The sequence below is a fragment of the Macrotis lagotis genome, chromosome 1, assembly GCF_037893015.1.
Source record: "Macrotis lagotis isolate mMagLag1 chromosome 1, bilby.v1.9.chrom.fasta, whole genome shotgun sequence".
Taxonomy (NCBI): domain Eukaryota; kingdom Metazoa; phylum Chordata; class Mammalia; order Peramelemorphia; family Peramelidae; genus Macrotis; species Macrotis lagotis.
The window spans coordinates 756,155,916-756,171,310 of record NC_133658.1 but is presented as its reverse complement, the minus strand read 5'-3'; the positions used below and the strand labels follow the sequence as shown (position 1 = coordinate 756,171,310).

Sequence of the window (15,395 nt, the reverse complement as noted above, 5' to 3'; positions counted from 1 at the left end):
ATCCTGAAGTAGTCTCTTCTGGTTCAGAAGGTACACTAAGAAAAAGATAATTGTACTCTATATTTTATATTTAGTTTGCCACTAACATCACATAAAAATAGCTCTGTAGAAACATCTTTTTTTTCTCAAATTTCATTTAAATTGAAAAAGTTTTCTAACTTCATTCTGAGCAGAGTTAAAATGTTATTTCCCTTAAGCAGTATTTTCAAAGCTGTAATGATATATCTGTTCTGGAAAAAAATGTACTGAAAAATATTAAGGCTTCCTACAGTTTCAAACAAAATTTAAACACTTAGGAGTCAAAAATTTGAAGAAACCTCTTCAAATGGTATATTCACTATATCTTGGACAAAAAAACAACTCAATATTATGATAATAGAATACATGGTTTAGAATACATTTTTATTAATGGTGTTATTTTTTACTTATCATAAAATAAAAAAAATCATAGCTAATATTTTTATTTTATATCATTTTAATCTGTTTAAATGTCACAGAAATTTTAAAACTTTTATAAATTATATTAGAACTAGACTTGTGATTTTAATGGCATTCAAAACTCCCAAGTAAGGAAAATTCCTACCAAGTCTTTCCAACTTACAGTCTTAGAGAACAGCCTAGACCACAGAGAGGTTAAATGACTTGCTCGGGGTAATACAGTCAATATGTGTCAGAGAAGAAATTAAAACCTTATCTTCCTGGCTCTGTAGCTGGTCTTCTAAGATTATTATACATTATTGTTTCTGTTATTAGAAAGGAAAAGTGCTCAAGTAGAATGCCTCTTATTCCATCAAGGTCAAAAGAATAAAATAAATTTAAACATGAACTTTAAAGATGATGGAAACCCTCAGACTTTTCTCACTAATTACTACCTCTGCATTTTTGGTCTTCATGGCAATACTACAACAATACTAATCTTAGATATTTATTGTGAGGTACCAAAAGAAAGGCAAATAATTTTGAAAATATATATGCTCAAAAATACTAAAGGAATGACAAAACTATTACCATTTTAAGGGTAGTAAAAAGGAAAATGTTGTACCAAAAATTAAAAATCCAAAGCAAGAGTTTCCATTACTAAAACAGTAGCTTCTTGATAGAGAACATAACTAGTTCAGAATAAAATTTGTTCTGATTCCCCTGTTTATCTATGCATGCAAAGTCCAATGATTTTCCTCTTCAAATCCCCTGGAAACCATTCTTGGACTGCAGGGCTTAGAAACAGACAAGAGGCTCCCTCTTAAGCAAAACTTGTCATTTCTTTGTTACCATCCAGTTTGCCTAAATCATAAGATTTACTATAAATTGTCACACTATACGGTCTCCATTCACAAAAAGACTCTATCGTTTCTCAATAAATTAGAGAAGATCTTTACATGCAAATATAGACTTGGTTAGCCTGCTAAATGTCAACTATGAAAGGGTTTTTATTCTAGAAGATTCACATTTCAACAATGAAGAATGAAAAATCCTAAATGCTGAAATATAGAAATCAGTTTCCTAGTCTCTGATTTTAAAAGCTTCCTGGGTGTGATGTGAGACTCTTGTTATTGTGACTTTACAACCAACTAATATCTATAATCATGATCATCTCAGTATACTGGATATAATATCTAACTAAATGATAAGAGGATGCTCAGTCATTAGTGTTCTATAGTGCTAATAAGGCTCTTCTCATTTTCCCTGTTGATCTACTTATTTAAGAAGCCACTAAGGACAACCAAACAAGTATTTTTTTTAAAGTTTGACTGCAGTGCTCAAGTGGGGAAAAGAGTAGGTGGAGAAGAGACCCAAATCCTGGATTTACTAATATTCACATTTAGCATGACATACAGAGACATAGCTGCAAAACTCCTGTTAACATTAATAAGAGTCGTGGCACAGTGGATAAAGCACCAGCCCTGGAGTCAGGAGTACCTAGGTTCAAATCCGGTCTCAGACACTTAATAATTACCTAGCTGTGTGGCCTCGGGCAAGCCACTTAACCCTATTTGCCTTGCAAAAACCTAAAAAAACCCAATAACCCCCCCCCCAAAAAAAAACCATTAATAAGAGTCATGTAGTTCATTCCTGGAGCAGAAATTGCTCCTATTCTTCAAAGCACTAATACCAAATCACTGAACATGTCATACTATATAATTAAAGTCCTACTGTGGGTGCTATCACATGTAACAACTGTGAAATTATGTTAAAGCCTAACCACCATAATAAAGACTAAAAATTAACCTCAAAGTGTTAATACTACTGGCAATACTAATAACACACCAATATCAACAACACATAATAACTTCAAACTATCTTTCCACGCCCTAAGAAACTTTAGCAACAAAATATGTACTGAAAAATATCACTTCAAAGAATATCAATCATATAAAGGTCTATAAATAAAACATTACCAATGTATAATACTCAAGGATATTTAAGCTCTCAACAGAAATCTAGCAAAAATGATATTCATCTTAAAAGAACTAAATATTATTCCAGGCTATCTTTCTAGTCTTATTTCTCTTGACTCCCCTTCTAATACTTCTCAACACAGCTAAACTACCACATACTTATTCATATCCTTCTCCCAAACTCGCCCCCCCCCATAAGCCTCACTATAATTCTATCTAAAGTTCTAGCTGTTGATATCCTCTCCACTTCCAAAAAGTCTTTCTAGGATCATCCAGTCCAAAACGCTCTCTCCATTCTCCCAAATTTTTTTTTAGTAGTACATTTTCTAGAGAATTTTTTAACCCTTATCACAACCTGTTTCTAATTTTTACTTGCTTTATCAAGTCACTTTAACAACCATGGGTCTCAATTTTGTACATCTTTAAAATGGCGATTATGACATTTGCACTACATTACCATTATCACAACAACAAAAACAACTGAGAGGAAACATGGAATAGAGGATACAGGGACAGCCACAGCTTAAGAAGCATCTGGATTCAGGACCTGCCTCTAACACCTATTAGGCATGTGACCCTTTAACTTTTGTGTCCCAGAGTGGCTCTAGTTCTAAGCCTATCTATATAAGTGAAGTAAGGTCCCACTAGGAGTTCTTTATGCCAAGAAATCACAAAATGATAACTGACACATATGTAGTATTTACTGGTTTACAAAATAATTTACAAACATTACCTCTATAAATCATCTATTTTAGAACTAAAGGGAATGAAGAGATTAACAGTTCCAACTCTCTCATTTTACAAAAGTGGGGAAAATGAGCCCCAGGTAGGTTGTGCCTGTCTAATGTCACAAAAGCAGTAACAGGCAGAATGTGAAGTCATGTCCTAGGTCTCTGAATTCAATGACCTTTCCACTCCTTTGAGTCTCCCCATTTACCCAAATCTATTTATGTGATAGGTATTATAAGAATTAGAAATGAGTAAAGAGGGATCCTGACATATAGCTAGCAAGTGTCAGAAGCAAGATATGGACACAGATGTTTCTCATTCTAAATCTGGAACTCTCTACTCCAAGTTGCTTCTCATTTGTTATGAAGAAAACACTGTAAGGCAGCTAGGTGGTACCAAGGATAAAGCATTACCCCTGAAGTCAGGAGGACCTGAGTTCAAATCCAGAAGCAGATACTTAACTGCTGTGACTTTGGGCAAGTCACTTAACTCCAATTCCCTCTCAGAAAAACAAAGAAAAAACATTTGGTATGTCTTAAATTATTATATAACTTATTTGTTATCTTCTATCATATTTGCATCTTTATTCTTTTTTATTAGATTGCACATTCCATTTATCCCTTAAGTACTTAATAATTCAATTGTGACTAATGATTTAAGATTTTAAAAGGATAATAGATTTAGATCATCTAGTCAAATTCTTGTTTTACAAATGAGGAAATTAAGGCCCAAAGGTTAGCGATCTGTCAAAATCTTTTAGGTGAAAAAAAAAATAATTTCCAAAGGAAGAGCTAGTCAAGGCTTTATGGAAGACTGTGAGGTAGATCTTTAATGATGGCTGGTAACAAAAAAGCAGGGCTAATAGCATTCTGACTTAAAAGGAAATGGAAATAGTTTTTAATATTTTAATAGAATAAAATATAATAAAATCACATAAATTGTTCTAATATGCTACGTTAGAAATTTTTAAAAATTTGTTTCAAGTGAAGTAAAATACTGAATTTTGTTTAAATTCCATTAAAACTAATTCAGAAACATTGTAAAACTCAAATAAAATCTTTAATAAAAGAAAAAAACTAATTCAGAACCAACAGCAGGGTAACTTGCTATATGTAGTATAATTTTCTGAAGGAGAAATGAGAATTTAAGATAAGTTATTGAATTGTACCTACTCAAATGAAATATCAAAATAGCACTGTAATAGAGGTAGTCTCACTTAAAATGAGAAATTCATAAATGAGACCCTGAGGACAATTTTATAGTTAAGTTCTAACATAATTCAATTGAGACATTCTAGCATAAAAATATTATTTTGTTCAGGAATTTAAACAAATTTAAATTTAATTCAGGAACTTGAATTTATTCTGGGGACTTCTGTTGACAGATTTATCATTCAACTAAAAAAGATCTAAAATTATAATTTCATTAAAATAGAGAAAAGTATAGTTGCAAATAAGAAAAATTCAAGTGGAGGTCATTTTGGATGAATGTGATTGGATAGCTACAAGCTGAATCACAGATACAAGTTTATATGAATGCTTTCTATAGAACCTTTCTCCCAAAAGTAGAGTGTTTTACACAGATAGTCATGTTTTATCATTTATCATAGATTACTATGCTGACATGGGCACAGTGAATCCCCTTGTATGAGTCTAGTAGTAGGAGATAACTAAGAGCCAACTACCTGTTTTTCTCTACACACAGCTATTCTTTAGGGAACACAGTTCTAAGAAACTTCAAGTTAAGGTGTTATAATTGTTTGTATTAAATTCCATTCTAAACATTTAATCTCCTTGTATTTCCAAACAAGATCTAAAAATCTGAAGGGTACAGAGTATGTATGTGTATGTGCCCGTGTGCGCGCAGGCGCGCACACACACACACATTCTAAAAAAGTTGGTTAGTTAGCAGTTTACAGTATAAATGAATATTGGTTAAAATCATTCTCCCCCTTCCCCTCCATACACACACACCAGTCTTATTGTTTGTTATCAAATGTGATGTTAGTTTATTGTACAAGACATGCCCAGGGGCCAAGACCAAGAAAATAAGCCAAAATAAATGAAAGAAAAGAATTAATGCCTCACCCACAGCTTGTGATGCTATTTTTCTTTTTATTAAAGTAAAATAAACTGCCAAGTTCTGATGTCACAGCAATTTCACAGCCTGATAAAAGTAGCATTTGATCCATTAATCATTTCCCTTGCCAATTTCACCTCCAAGTGGGTAGTGCATGCAATTATCTACAAATAGATATCAAATTGTAGTACAGGAACAAATACTAATTGCTTGCATTCTGCTACCATAGATAGAGAACAACCTTCAGTTGTTTCTTAGCAAGAGAGAGACCAGGACATAGTTTTAATATTTAAAGACTCTAGGATACCATGGTTGACATTTGCTCAGATTTATAATGTTTTGCAGTTAACAAATTACTTTCCTTGCAATAATTTTGCATTATTTTTATCATACCTGTGATTTTTGTTATTATAGAGAACTCCAAAGGAACCCTGGACTCTCTTTTCCAATGCAGATTAGTATCTTTTCTATACTTAAGCCTTACAAAGGGTTCAAGATACTGAGAGATTAAGCAAACTAACAGGGTCACACAGTATGTGTCAGATTTCAAAGTCTTCCTAACCTTAAAGCCAGCTCTTTAAACACTATGCAACTTTGCCTGTAGTGAAATTATGGTTAACTATCATTAGACCGCTGATAAAATTAAGACTCAAAGAAATTAAATGATATAACAGCATCAGAGCTAGAATTCAATCCTAGGGTAGTCTGACTTCAAGTGAATGATGCCACTAAATTCAATACCAAATATTGCATCATAACAAATGTATGTGTATGTATACATGTGTGTATAGCTTTATTGTTGATTTTATTTTTAAAGTATAATCACTATCTTCTTCCTTCCCCACCCACAAGAGACTATCTTTGTAATAAAGATAGTCTTTGTAAGCAAACTAACCAACAGATTGGCCAACTGATTGACTGTGACTAGGTATGCAACATTTCATATCCATAGTCTATCACCTCACTAACAAAAGAAGGGAAAGTATGTTTTATCTTCTGGCACCAAGATGTGTCATTGCATTTAATCTGAATTCATTTAAAAAGCATTTATTAAGTGCCAACTATGTCCTAGATTCTGGGGATACAAAGTTAAAAACAAATCATCCCTGGACTAAAGGACTCTTACTTCCTGTGGTATAGAAAAGTAAACACAATGTGCATACAAAGTAATTTGCTGAGGGAAGAGGGAGGAGCTAACCACTGAGAATCAATAGCAGTCTCTTTAGGAAGTGGCACTTGACCTAAATCTGAAGGATGCTAAGGATTCTACAAGACTGAGGTAAAGAGGTACATTCTCCATCCATGGATGGCCTAAGTAAAAGCAAAAAAGGTAAAGAAGAGCTACTGTAAAAGAACCATAGTAGACATTTTAATGGGTTTTTGTCCTCAATTTATATTGCAGTTATTGTGTGTATTCTCCTGGTTCTTCAATCTACATCAATTCGTTCAAAGTTTTTCCATATTTCTCTGAATTTATCATATTCCTCAAGCACAAAAAAAAATTCCATGACAATCATACAACTTGTTCAGCCATTCATTAAATGGTGGGCATCGTTTATTTCCAGTTTACTGTTATCCCATATATTCCAAATATCAATTCAATATATATATATATATATATATCAATTAGTAACATATCTGAATGTATTTTTAAAAATTTGAATAGTTTTTAAATGTAAAAATACTTGTAAAGTGCTGTTTCATTTTTTTGTTTTTTTAGGTTTTTGAAAGGCAAATGGGGTTAAGTGGCTTGCCCAAGGCCGCACAGCTAAGTAATTATTAATTGTCTGAGACCGGATTTGAACCCAGGTACTCCTGACTCCAGGGCTGGTGCTTAATCCACTACAACACCTAGCTGCCCCGTAAAGTGCTCTGTTAATGTGACATCAGATTTTCCTAGAATTATTTATTCTTTTTACCTCTCCCTCTTTCCTTATTCTCACATTTGTCCTAATATTCATTATCATTCTCAGCTTGGTGAATTGTTAGACATGGCATATGAGTTCAAGAGACTTCATTGGTTATTGATTGTTCACCTTAAAAGACAGAATTTCTCATTGTACTAGTTCCGTTTTCCAGGGAGTCATGACACTATGACATCCATGATACATCATAACATTCTGAATTTCATTACTCTACAAGATGGGTGATGATGGTAATGACAAAAGGGTGGAGTGAAGAGGAAGCATAGCACATACATATGTATATGACTGATACACTTATAAATAAAACCTAAATTGAAGGGAACATTTAAACTCCTTTCTGTTTAATAGCAGGATTTTTATGGTTTTTATTACATTTCCATATAATATTATATAGTTTGAACTCAGAACAAAATAAAGAGATAGGGAGGATAGATATTATGTTCCACTTTTGTCAGATGAGAAAATTAAGCCCCAGAAAAATTAACTGCCCAAGGTTACAGAGCATAATACATTGCCTTATAAAATACAGAACATAATTTAATTCTTTCTTGTTTTTTTTAAGGAATTATAGTGACTCCAGTTTATCATTCTAAACATCAACTGTCACTGAAAAATATTGTAGCTATATATTAGATGACCTCAATTATATTGAAAAATGAATGGTTTTAGTAAATCTCATTTTTAAAGAACAATTTTATATAAATGACTTGCTTTTTTTAATAGTCAAACAGAAGGCAAAAAATCTAATTAACTGGAATGAGTTACTTAAGATCTAGTTAGTGAGTTGTTTTTTTTTTACAATGTTATAGAACTGTGGTATAAGTTGGATAGGTAAAATATGGAAAAGGAAGGGAGTTCTAAAATGTCAAAGAATGTTTTGGAAAGCTCACAGGTGTGTTGAAAACAGAAAATATTAGATAAGAGGGATCTGTGTTGATATTATTTCAGAAAATTCCTTCTTTTCTGTTTCCCCTAGTCTCCCTTTAGCTAGAGTTCAGCAAGCACTTATCTGAGATAATATGAATATTAATAGAATTCCTTGGATGAAAAAGGTTAATAAAGTTAATCTCCAATTTAAAAACACTCCCTAAAGTTTATTTTGTTCCTTAATATACATTTGTAATTTGTTTATTTGCAAGTCAGGATACATTTTCCCTTTAAGAAAATTAGAAATAGTAGTTAGGTTCCAGACCACTTCACAAATCTATTTCAAAGATTTACAGATTACTAGAATTGAAAAGAATCTTAAATAAGAAACCACTTTGCAATACTCCTAGATACTGAACACTCCTAGAAACAAGAAACTTTTTATTTTAGCCTGTATAATTAATTGCCACAGCCCAACAATAGAAAAGTTCCTTATAGGAAACTGAAATCTACATCCCTGTAATTACCACACTTCAAGAATTTAAATGTCATCACCATAGGTACTCCCTCCAACGATGCAGATGAAAACTCATAGTTTTTCCAGATATACCCTACTTTACATATTCTTGAGTTGCTATAGCCAAAAACTGTCCATCAACTGGTGTCAAATGTTCTGCTCCTAAGGTTCTGCAGACATAGCTAGGCTGGTCTTTCAACAATTCCTTGACTTGAAGCCTTCCATTGCCCTATATTCCCCTAAGACAATCTTGTTTCCATGCTATGATTAGGAAAAGAAGGTAGTAGAGTTATCTATCATACTTCTTTCCAAATATAATTTATATATATGTATCTAAAACCACCTAAATAGTTCAACACCAGGTAAACACTTTTTACCTCCCATTGCAACAGTGAAATCTAGGCAAGATATTGAATGAACTTCTCTTATTTCTGGGGCTATACAAACTCCCATCTTTGCTGATAACCTGGCAACTTTTATGCATACTCCTGAACTCAATCCTTACAAATAAGCCTTTTGGCTAACTTACTGGTTTCCACTTCCCTAATTTTCTCCAAGCCATACTGCGGTGCCTTGCTAGTTCCCCTTCATGTGTTCACTTCCCCCATTAGAATGCAAGATCCTTGAGGACAAGCAGTCTTGTTTTCTTGTATGTATGACTGTTTAGTACTTAGCAAAGTGCTATGAATGTAATGAAAACTCAATAAATGCTTTATTGATTACAACACATAAACTGGAGTAGTAATACTATGCATGAGTTGCTTCTGAAAGCCTTTTATCAATATCCTTACTTCAGTTAAAACACTCATTCTCACCAAAAAAAAAAAAATATATATATATATGTAATATATATAATTAAATATGATGTATATATTATATATTTCTAATATAGAATTATTTATTATATATAACATTGTGGGGAAAGAAAACTAGTGATTCAATTAGATATGAGATTCTCACAGAGTATGGGAAAGCATTATATTTGGAGTCTGAGGGGCCCTATTCTGTGTGACCTTGGACAAATTGGAACCCCTCTGTACCTCAGTTCTCTCATCTGTAAAACGGCTAGATGGAATTAGATGATTTCTAGGGTGTCTTCTAGTTCTAAATCTATACAGTTCAAGAGAAGATATGTTATCAACATTTCATAGAAAGGGATTAAGACAGTACAGAAAGGGCCCCCCCCATTCTCACCCAAAATGAGAAACTGATTCAGCTTCTTCATAAGCTTTTCTAATAACAATAACAAAATTCAATATATTCATTCATTTCAATATGAACAAAAACTCAAAAAACAGACAGATTATGGTATGAAAGAAAATTTTAGGAAGAGTGTCTAAGAAATATTTTAAATGATGCAGATTTGAAGTTTTGATTCTAAAAAAAGAAATTTTATTAAAAATAAAAGCCTAATACCAACATGTGTTTAGTTTGTTGTTCTTATTTATATTTTAAGGCAAAATGCAAATGTTATTTACTTTGAGACAAATGTTGCTAATTTACAATTCTGAGCATAAACTCTGGTCTACTAAGCAGTTAAAAATATTAGGGACCTTGGAAAGCACTCCTCCTTTCTGATATGCTACATTTTATATTTCCTATTGCCCAGTTCCCAAATTCAGTCCTTTGAAAATTGGGAGACATGGAAAGATTTTGTGGAATGTGGGCCCTGAGGTAGTTTTATCAGAGCCAGCTCATGTTGGTTGATTAATAATTGTTTTTAAATAACATAATTATTTTCTTTAAAAGAGCAGGGTAAAGTGGGGAGAAAAAAACAACAAAATACTGGATCTCATTTCTCAAATTATCATTGTCCTTTTTTGCCAATGGAGATGGAAAAAACCATCTATTTAACAAGGTTGTAGAGAAGATCAAATGAAATACATGTAAAAGCATTTTGTAAGCTGTAAAACACTAAATAAAAGTAAAAGAGTATCATTATCACAAAAGAAAAGATAGCTATCTTTTCTAATTTTATGTTGCTTCTGGGAAAAATGATCTTTTTTTTTTCACTGGCCAAGAACTTAACAAAAAATACTAATAAAATATGCCATTAATATTTCATAACACATAGCACTTTATTTGGAATTTTTAAAATGCTAACAATATTCTGAGATTATAGGTTTAGATAGTTCTATATTATTGCCAACATCTAAAAACTTTTCATATAATACTTCAAAGACAGTAAATCTGGGTAACAGAGCAAAGCACATAACTTCACAAAAGGATAGCACATTCTCAGGGCTAGCAAAAAATAAAATGTTATATTAATTTATCAATTTTTTGTTTGCATTTGGGTAATTTCAAAATAAAGTAACTAAACACTCTCAAGAAAGACCAACTAAGTAAGTAGTAGCATTACCTAACTAGATAATTCTGTAACCACTGCACTCAAGTAAGGTGTATCAGCTAACTTCCTTTATCCCTCCTGCTTGCTAAACAAAATGAAATCCTAGAATCATGTTTTAAAAGTACCAAAATGTCTTTCAGAAATGAAACCCCCACTCATCTTTCCAGATGGTTCCTGGAATTATAAAATGTCCTTTGGAGAACGTTTTTCTATTCTGAACACCAAAATATATCTTACAGTAAAGCAACTAAAGAAATGTAAATCCATGTGAATCATGACATCAATGTAATGTTGAACTTCATGTATCTCTGATCCACTCAAATAAATCCTTTCCACTTGACTATGGGTAGTGAGGTGAAAAATTTAAAACATCCAAAACTACTTCTTAATTTTGCTATAGGAAGAATTTCATATAAGATGAGTGGGAAGGAAAGTGAAGTAGAAGATATCCTATCAGTGACAAAATACAATCAATAAATCTTCAAATATGCATACTGAATACTTGCTCAAAAATACAAGACTTTAAGATATGGTGGAATTAACTATTAACATTAGCTCTCTTCCTATAGATAAAAAATCATTTCTATTAGTAATTAGGAACTCCGGATTATAATTCAGAGCTGATCCCCACAAAAAAGCATATCAGAAACAAGGTGAACTAACAAATTCTAAATAATGCTCATATCGATATACTGTTTCTCGGAACACTTAAGTTTTTAAGATTTTATGATAGTTAATCATATTTTTATTTAATTTTGCCTCCTACAAGAAAATATAGCAGAGCTTGAAAAACCTCCTGAAGCAATGCTAGAAAAATGTCCTCAAGTAACATATGTAAATTCTTAATAAATCAAAAAGGTCAGAATGTTAAATAAATAAAAATGCTATCACCACAATGTATATGGAGTAGAATGGAAATAATTAGATTTTTAAAAAAACTGATGTAATCCCCAAGCAAGTGGGGTTGCCATCTCTGACAAATCAGTTTCAATGGAAAAAGTCTGATTTGCTTTCACCTGCAAAATTCATTTCAGGAATCAACATTTGGAGGCAAGAACAAATTCTAACACAACTTTATATACTTATCAACAAATCATTCAAAAAACTTACCGTTTGCAAACGTGTATATGCTTGTGCTAGCTTCAGACAAGACAAGAGAAGAGTTGCTTTCTGTACCTTAAAGTGAAGTTCATTTCAATGTAAAAGACCATACCATCATACCACCATAGCTCCCCTTTTAATAAAGTCTTGACTATAAGTCTGCCTTTGGGTTGGGCTTTTCTCTTACAAGATAAGCTGTTAAGTCATGCCTTGATTTTAGATCTGCTAACATATGGAGTCTTCTAATGTAGCCTCCTCCCCCGCCCATCACCACTCTGCTATGTTCTCTCTACACACGCACACATACACACATACAAAAAAGGCACTGCAGGGCAGAAATTCCTCAGGTGCTCGCTAATGGAATTCCCAGGGTCTTGGAGCCGCTTCGGGGATCAAGAGATCTCATAGCCCCTGCTGGGGTAAGGAGCAGCGAGTCTGTTCCATTTAATCAAATACAGAATGAATTTTCAGCTCTATTCACTAGCTTGTCTCCAGGGCTCTCAAAAGGCACCAGGCAGCTAGAATCACACACATGTGGCTCTTTTAGGCAAGTATAATTAGTTTGATTTTAAAAGGCCACATTAATAATATCACCTCAGGACTATTATTTAGAAGACAGATGACAATGATACTGTATGTTTTAAGCTTGACAATGGTGGAAAGCCCACAGACAATAAAGGAAAACTTGAAGGGGGAAAAGAGGCAGGTTTTTTTTTCCTAATCCAAGATTTTCAAACTGACATGCCCATATCATGATTCCTTAATTTTAACTGAAAAGGATAAAGTAAAATCTCTCCCCCTTCTTTATTTCTTCTCCCACCCACTTCTCTTGAAAATGAACTTTAAAAAAAGCATGCAGTAAGAAACATCAAATGGAATTTCTCAATGTATTCCAAAGATTTTAAGTGAAAACAGCAAAGCATTCTTGATCAATTCAATCCCCAAAAACTGACTTTTAAAAAAGGCACTAAGAAAAATATGGACAATAGTCTTCAAAGCTGTAATTTAGTAGGCTGGACTTAAAAAACATTCCTCTCCAATACCGTTAAGATCTTTTTTTAGTATCAATCTAGTTCCACTTTGTTTGTTTATCTACAATTTATGTAAATACTTATAAAGGTGATGTCTTATTAAAGCTTTTTTTAAAACAAAAGCTATTTTTCCCATTTCTGAACCTAGTCATTCCACAATGCCCCAGCCCTATTAGCTCTGTCCTCTGATCACTGAAACAGTATGTAATCCTTGCAATTATTTCCCTAGAAGTATAGAGGGCACTGATGTTGCCACTTTTCAGGATGTAAGAAATAGTGAAGAGAAATTTTGCTTCAAACTTTATTTCAATAAAATAAGAAATAAGCTAGAATATAGGATAATAAGACATAAGCAAATTAAGCTACTAAAACCTAACAAAATGGGGAGAGGCGGGGGGGAGAGAGAACGAGGCAGAATTAAAAACCATTAACATGGTTTGCCTGGACCCTCTAGCCAAAAAGCTCTACGACAGAAGTTGGCCATTCTATCTAGTACCCAGTCCTGACCTAGCCAGCTTAGCTGACCTGAAAAAAAAAAGTCTGTGTTAATTCCTCCCCACACCAAAATCAAAGCACCTGCAGGGGAGGTGAGGGCAGCAATAGATTCAGAAGGTATCTGACACATTCTAGATTAACATGAGCTGAAGTCTTATGATTCTTTGTATAGTACTTTCTGGCATTCAAACTGGAACTGTTAAAGCACTTTCCAAAGGAAAAAAGGTTGATGAGAGCCATAGTAATCGAAGCACCATCCTATGTGAGTTATTAGACAAACAATAGCTTATTACTTCTAGTAACCGATTCTCCTGGATCAATTCTCCTGACTGTTTAAACAAAGGCACAATTTCTATAACCAAATTTTTACATGAAGTATTTAAACAATATGCATCTTTGCTGCATTTCCTAACAGAGATACAAAATGTTTCTGCTTTAAACATTGCCGAACACACACCCAGGACATATGTCTTTACAAAATGAAACAGGTTTTCTCCATCCTTCTCATATAACTAAAATATGAGGCAGTTTATGTCAACATGTGCCTAACAGATACTATAACACAGTATTCTGCGCTTCTCCAGGTTACTAAAAATGTTCTCCAGTTGAGCAGTTATATTAAAACAAAAGCTAATTTAAAATTTTCAGAAATCTTCCAGTTTTTCTCTTATCGGAAAAAACAGACCCGTGTCCAAGTGATCTAAAAACAGACAACCACAAGCACAAAGACGAAACCTCCCAATAATTGTCAGCTGAGAGTTTTCGGTGAGTTTCAGGGAGAATGAACTCATCTCATTCAATAGTTAGCTGACAGTCTGGAGGCGAGGGAATTATCTCCATAAAAGCTAGACAGCCTGATGTCCCGCGCTCTCCCCCGGCCAGCATACATCTCAAGTCACCTTTTGGTGCAAACCTTATTTTCCGAGGTGTTCGGGTTCAGAAAAAGTGTTTGCCGATGACGTGTGCCAAGGTCTGGTGGCGTTGACTCGGAAGAAGCCTGGCTCTACAGAGCACCTGCCAGCCTTAGTGGTCCAGGGAGGCACAGGCGGCCCCCGGGAGGGCAGTCTGCCCAGCCTTCCACCTGATCTGGGGGCGTCGGGAGGCCCCCGCGCCCCCGCGCGCCCGGGGGTGATTTATGGGTGGGATTCGCGGGGGTGAGGAGAGAGCAGGCACACAAAGGTCTGCAGGCTGCAGCCCGGTGCCCTCGGCGGATGCGGATGCCCTCCCCGGGGCCGGCTCCTCACCTGCCCGGCCCGCCGCATCCCGCCCCGCCCCGCGCCCGCCCCGCGCCCCGCACCTCTCAGCGGGGCTGGCTAAGCCCACAGACGTCCCGCGCGGCAGCCGGCTCCGGCAGCCAGCCCCAGCTCATCCCCCAGCTCGGCGGCGTCGGCGGAGGCTGCGATGCGGCCGGGCCCCTCCATGCACCGGGCGGAGGCGGCGGGGACAGCAGCGAGCGCGGCGGCGCCTCCCAGCCCGGGGGCGCGGAGGTGGTGCGTGCGGGCGCGGGGCGCGGCGGCGGCGGCGGGAGGCGGCGGCGGGCTCCCCACTCTCCTCACCCCCGTGCTCGGGCGCGAGCCGGGCCGCCGCGGAGGGGGGCGGGAGGCGGGGCCAAGGGCACGTCCCCGCGGCCGCGCGCCCAGCGCCCGAGGGGCCGCGCGCGCGTCACCGCGCCGGCACGGGACCCGTCGGGAAAGGGGCGGGGCCGGGGGGAGAGGCGGGTCTTAGGGAGACGCTCTCCAATCCGAGCCGCCGGGGGCGGGAGGGGGCGGTCCTCCTGACGGCGCGCGCAGGCTGCCAGCTCTACTACGGGAGGAGGGGCTAGGTGAGCCGTACCAAGTCTGAGGGAAGCCGCCGAATGAAGGGGGCACAATGCCCCGCACTCGCCGCTCCCCGAGGGCTCCTCAG

At 36.0% G+C, this 15,395-nt stretch overlaps 1 protein-coding gene across 4 annotated transcripts in view; it reads right to left on the bottom strand.

Annotated features, from left to right (window-relative positions):
* Positions 1-14,892, bottom strand: part of CDON (cell adhesion associated, oncogene regulated) — a 120,352-nt gene extending 105,460 nt beyond the window's left edge. The window contains exon 1 of one of the 4 annotated variants that reach the window (XM_074216380.1): positions 14,788-14,892. The gene's annotated coding sequence lies outside the window, so the exon portion shown is untranslated. Of the gene's footprint in view, positions 1-11,973; positions 14,603-14,787 lie in introns of those variants that run through there. The other 3 variants (XM_074216379.1, XM_074216381.1, XM_074216382.1) reach the window with 3 other exon arrangements.
* Positions 14,893-15,395: the final 503 nt, after the last annotated feature.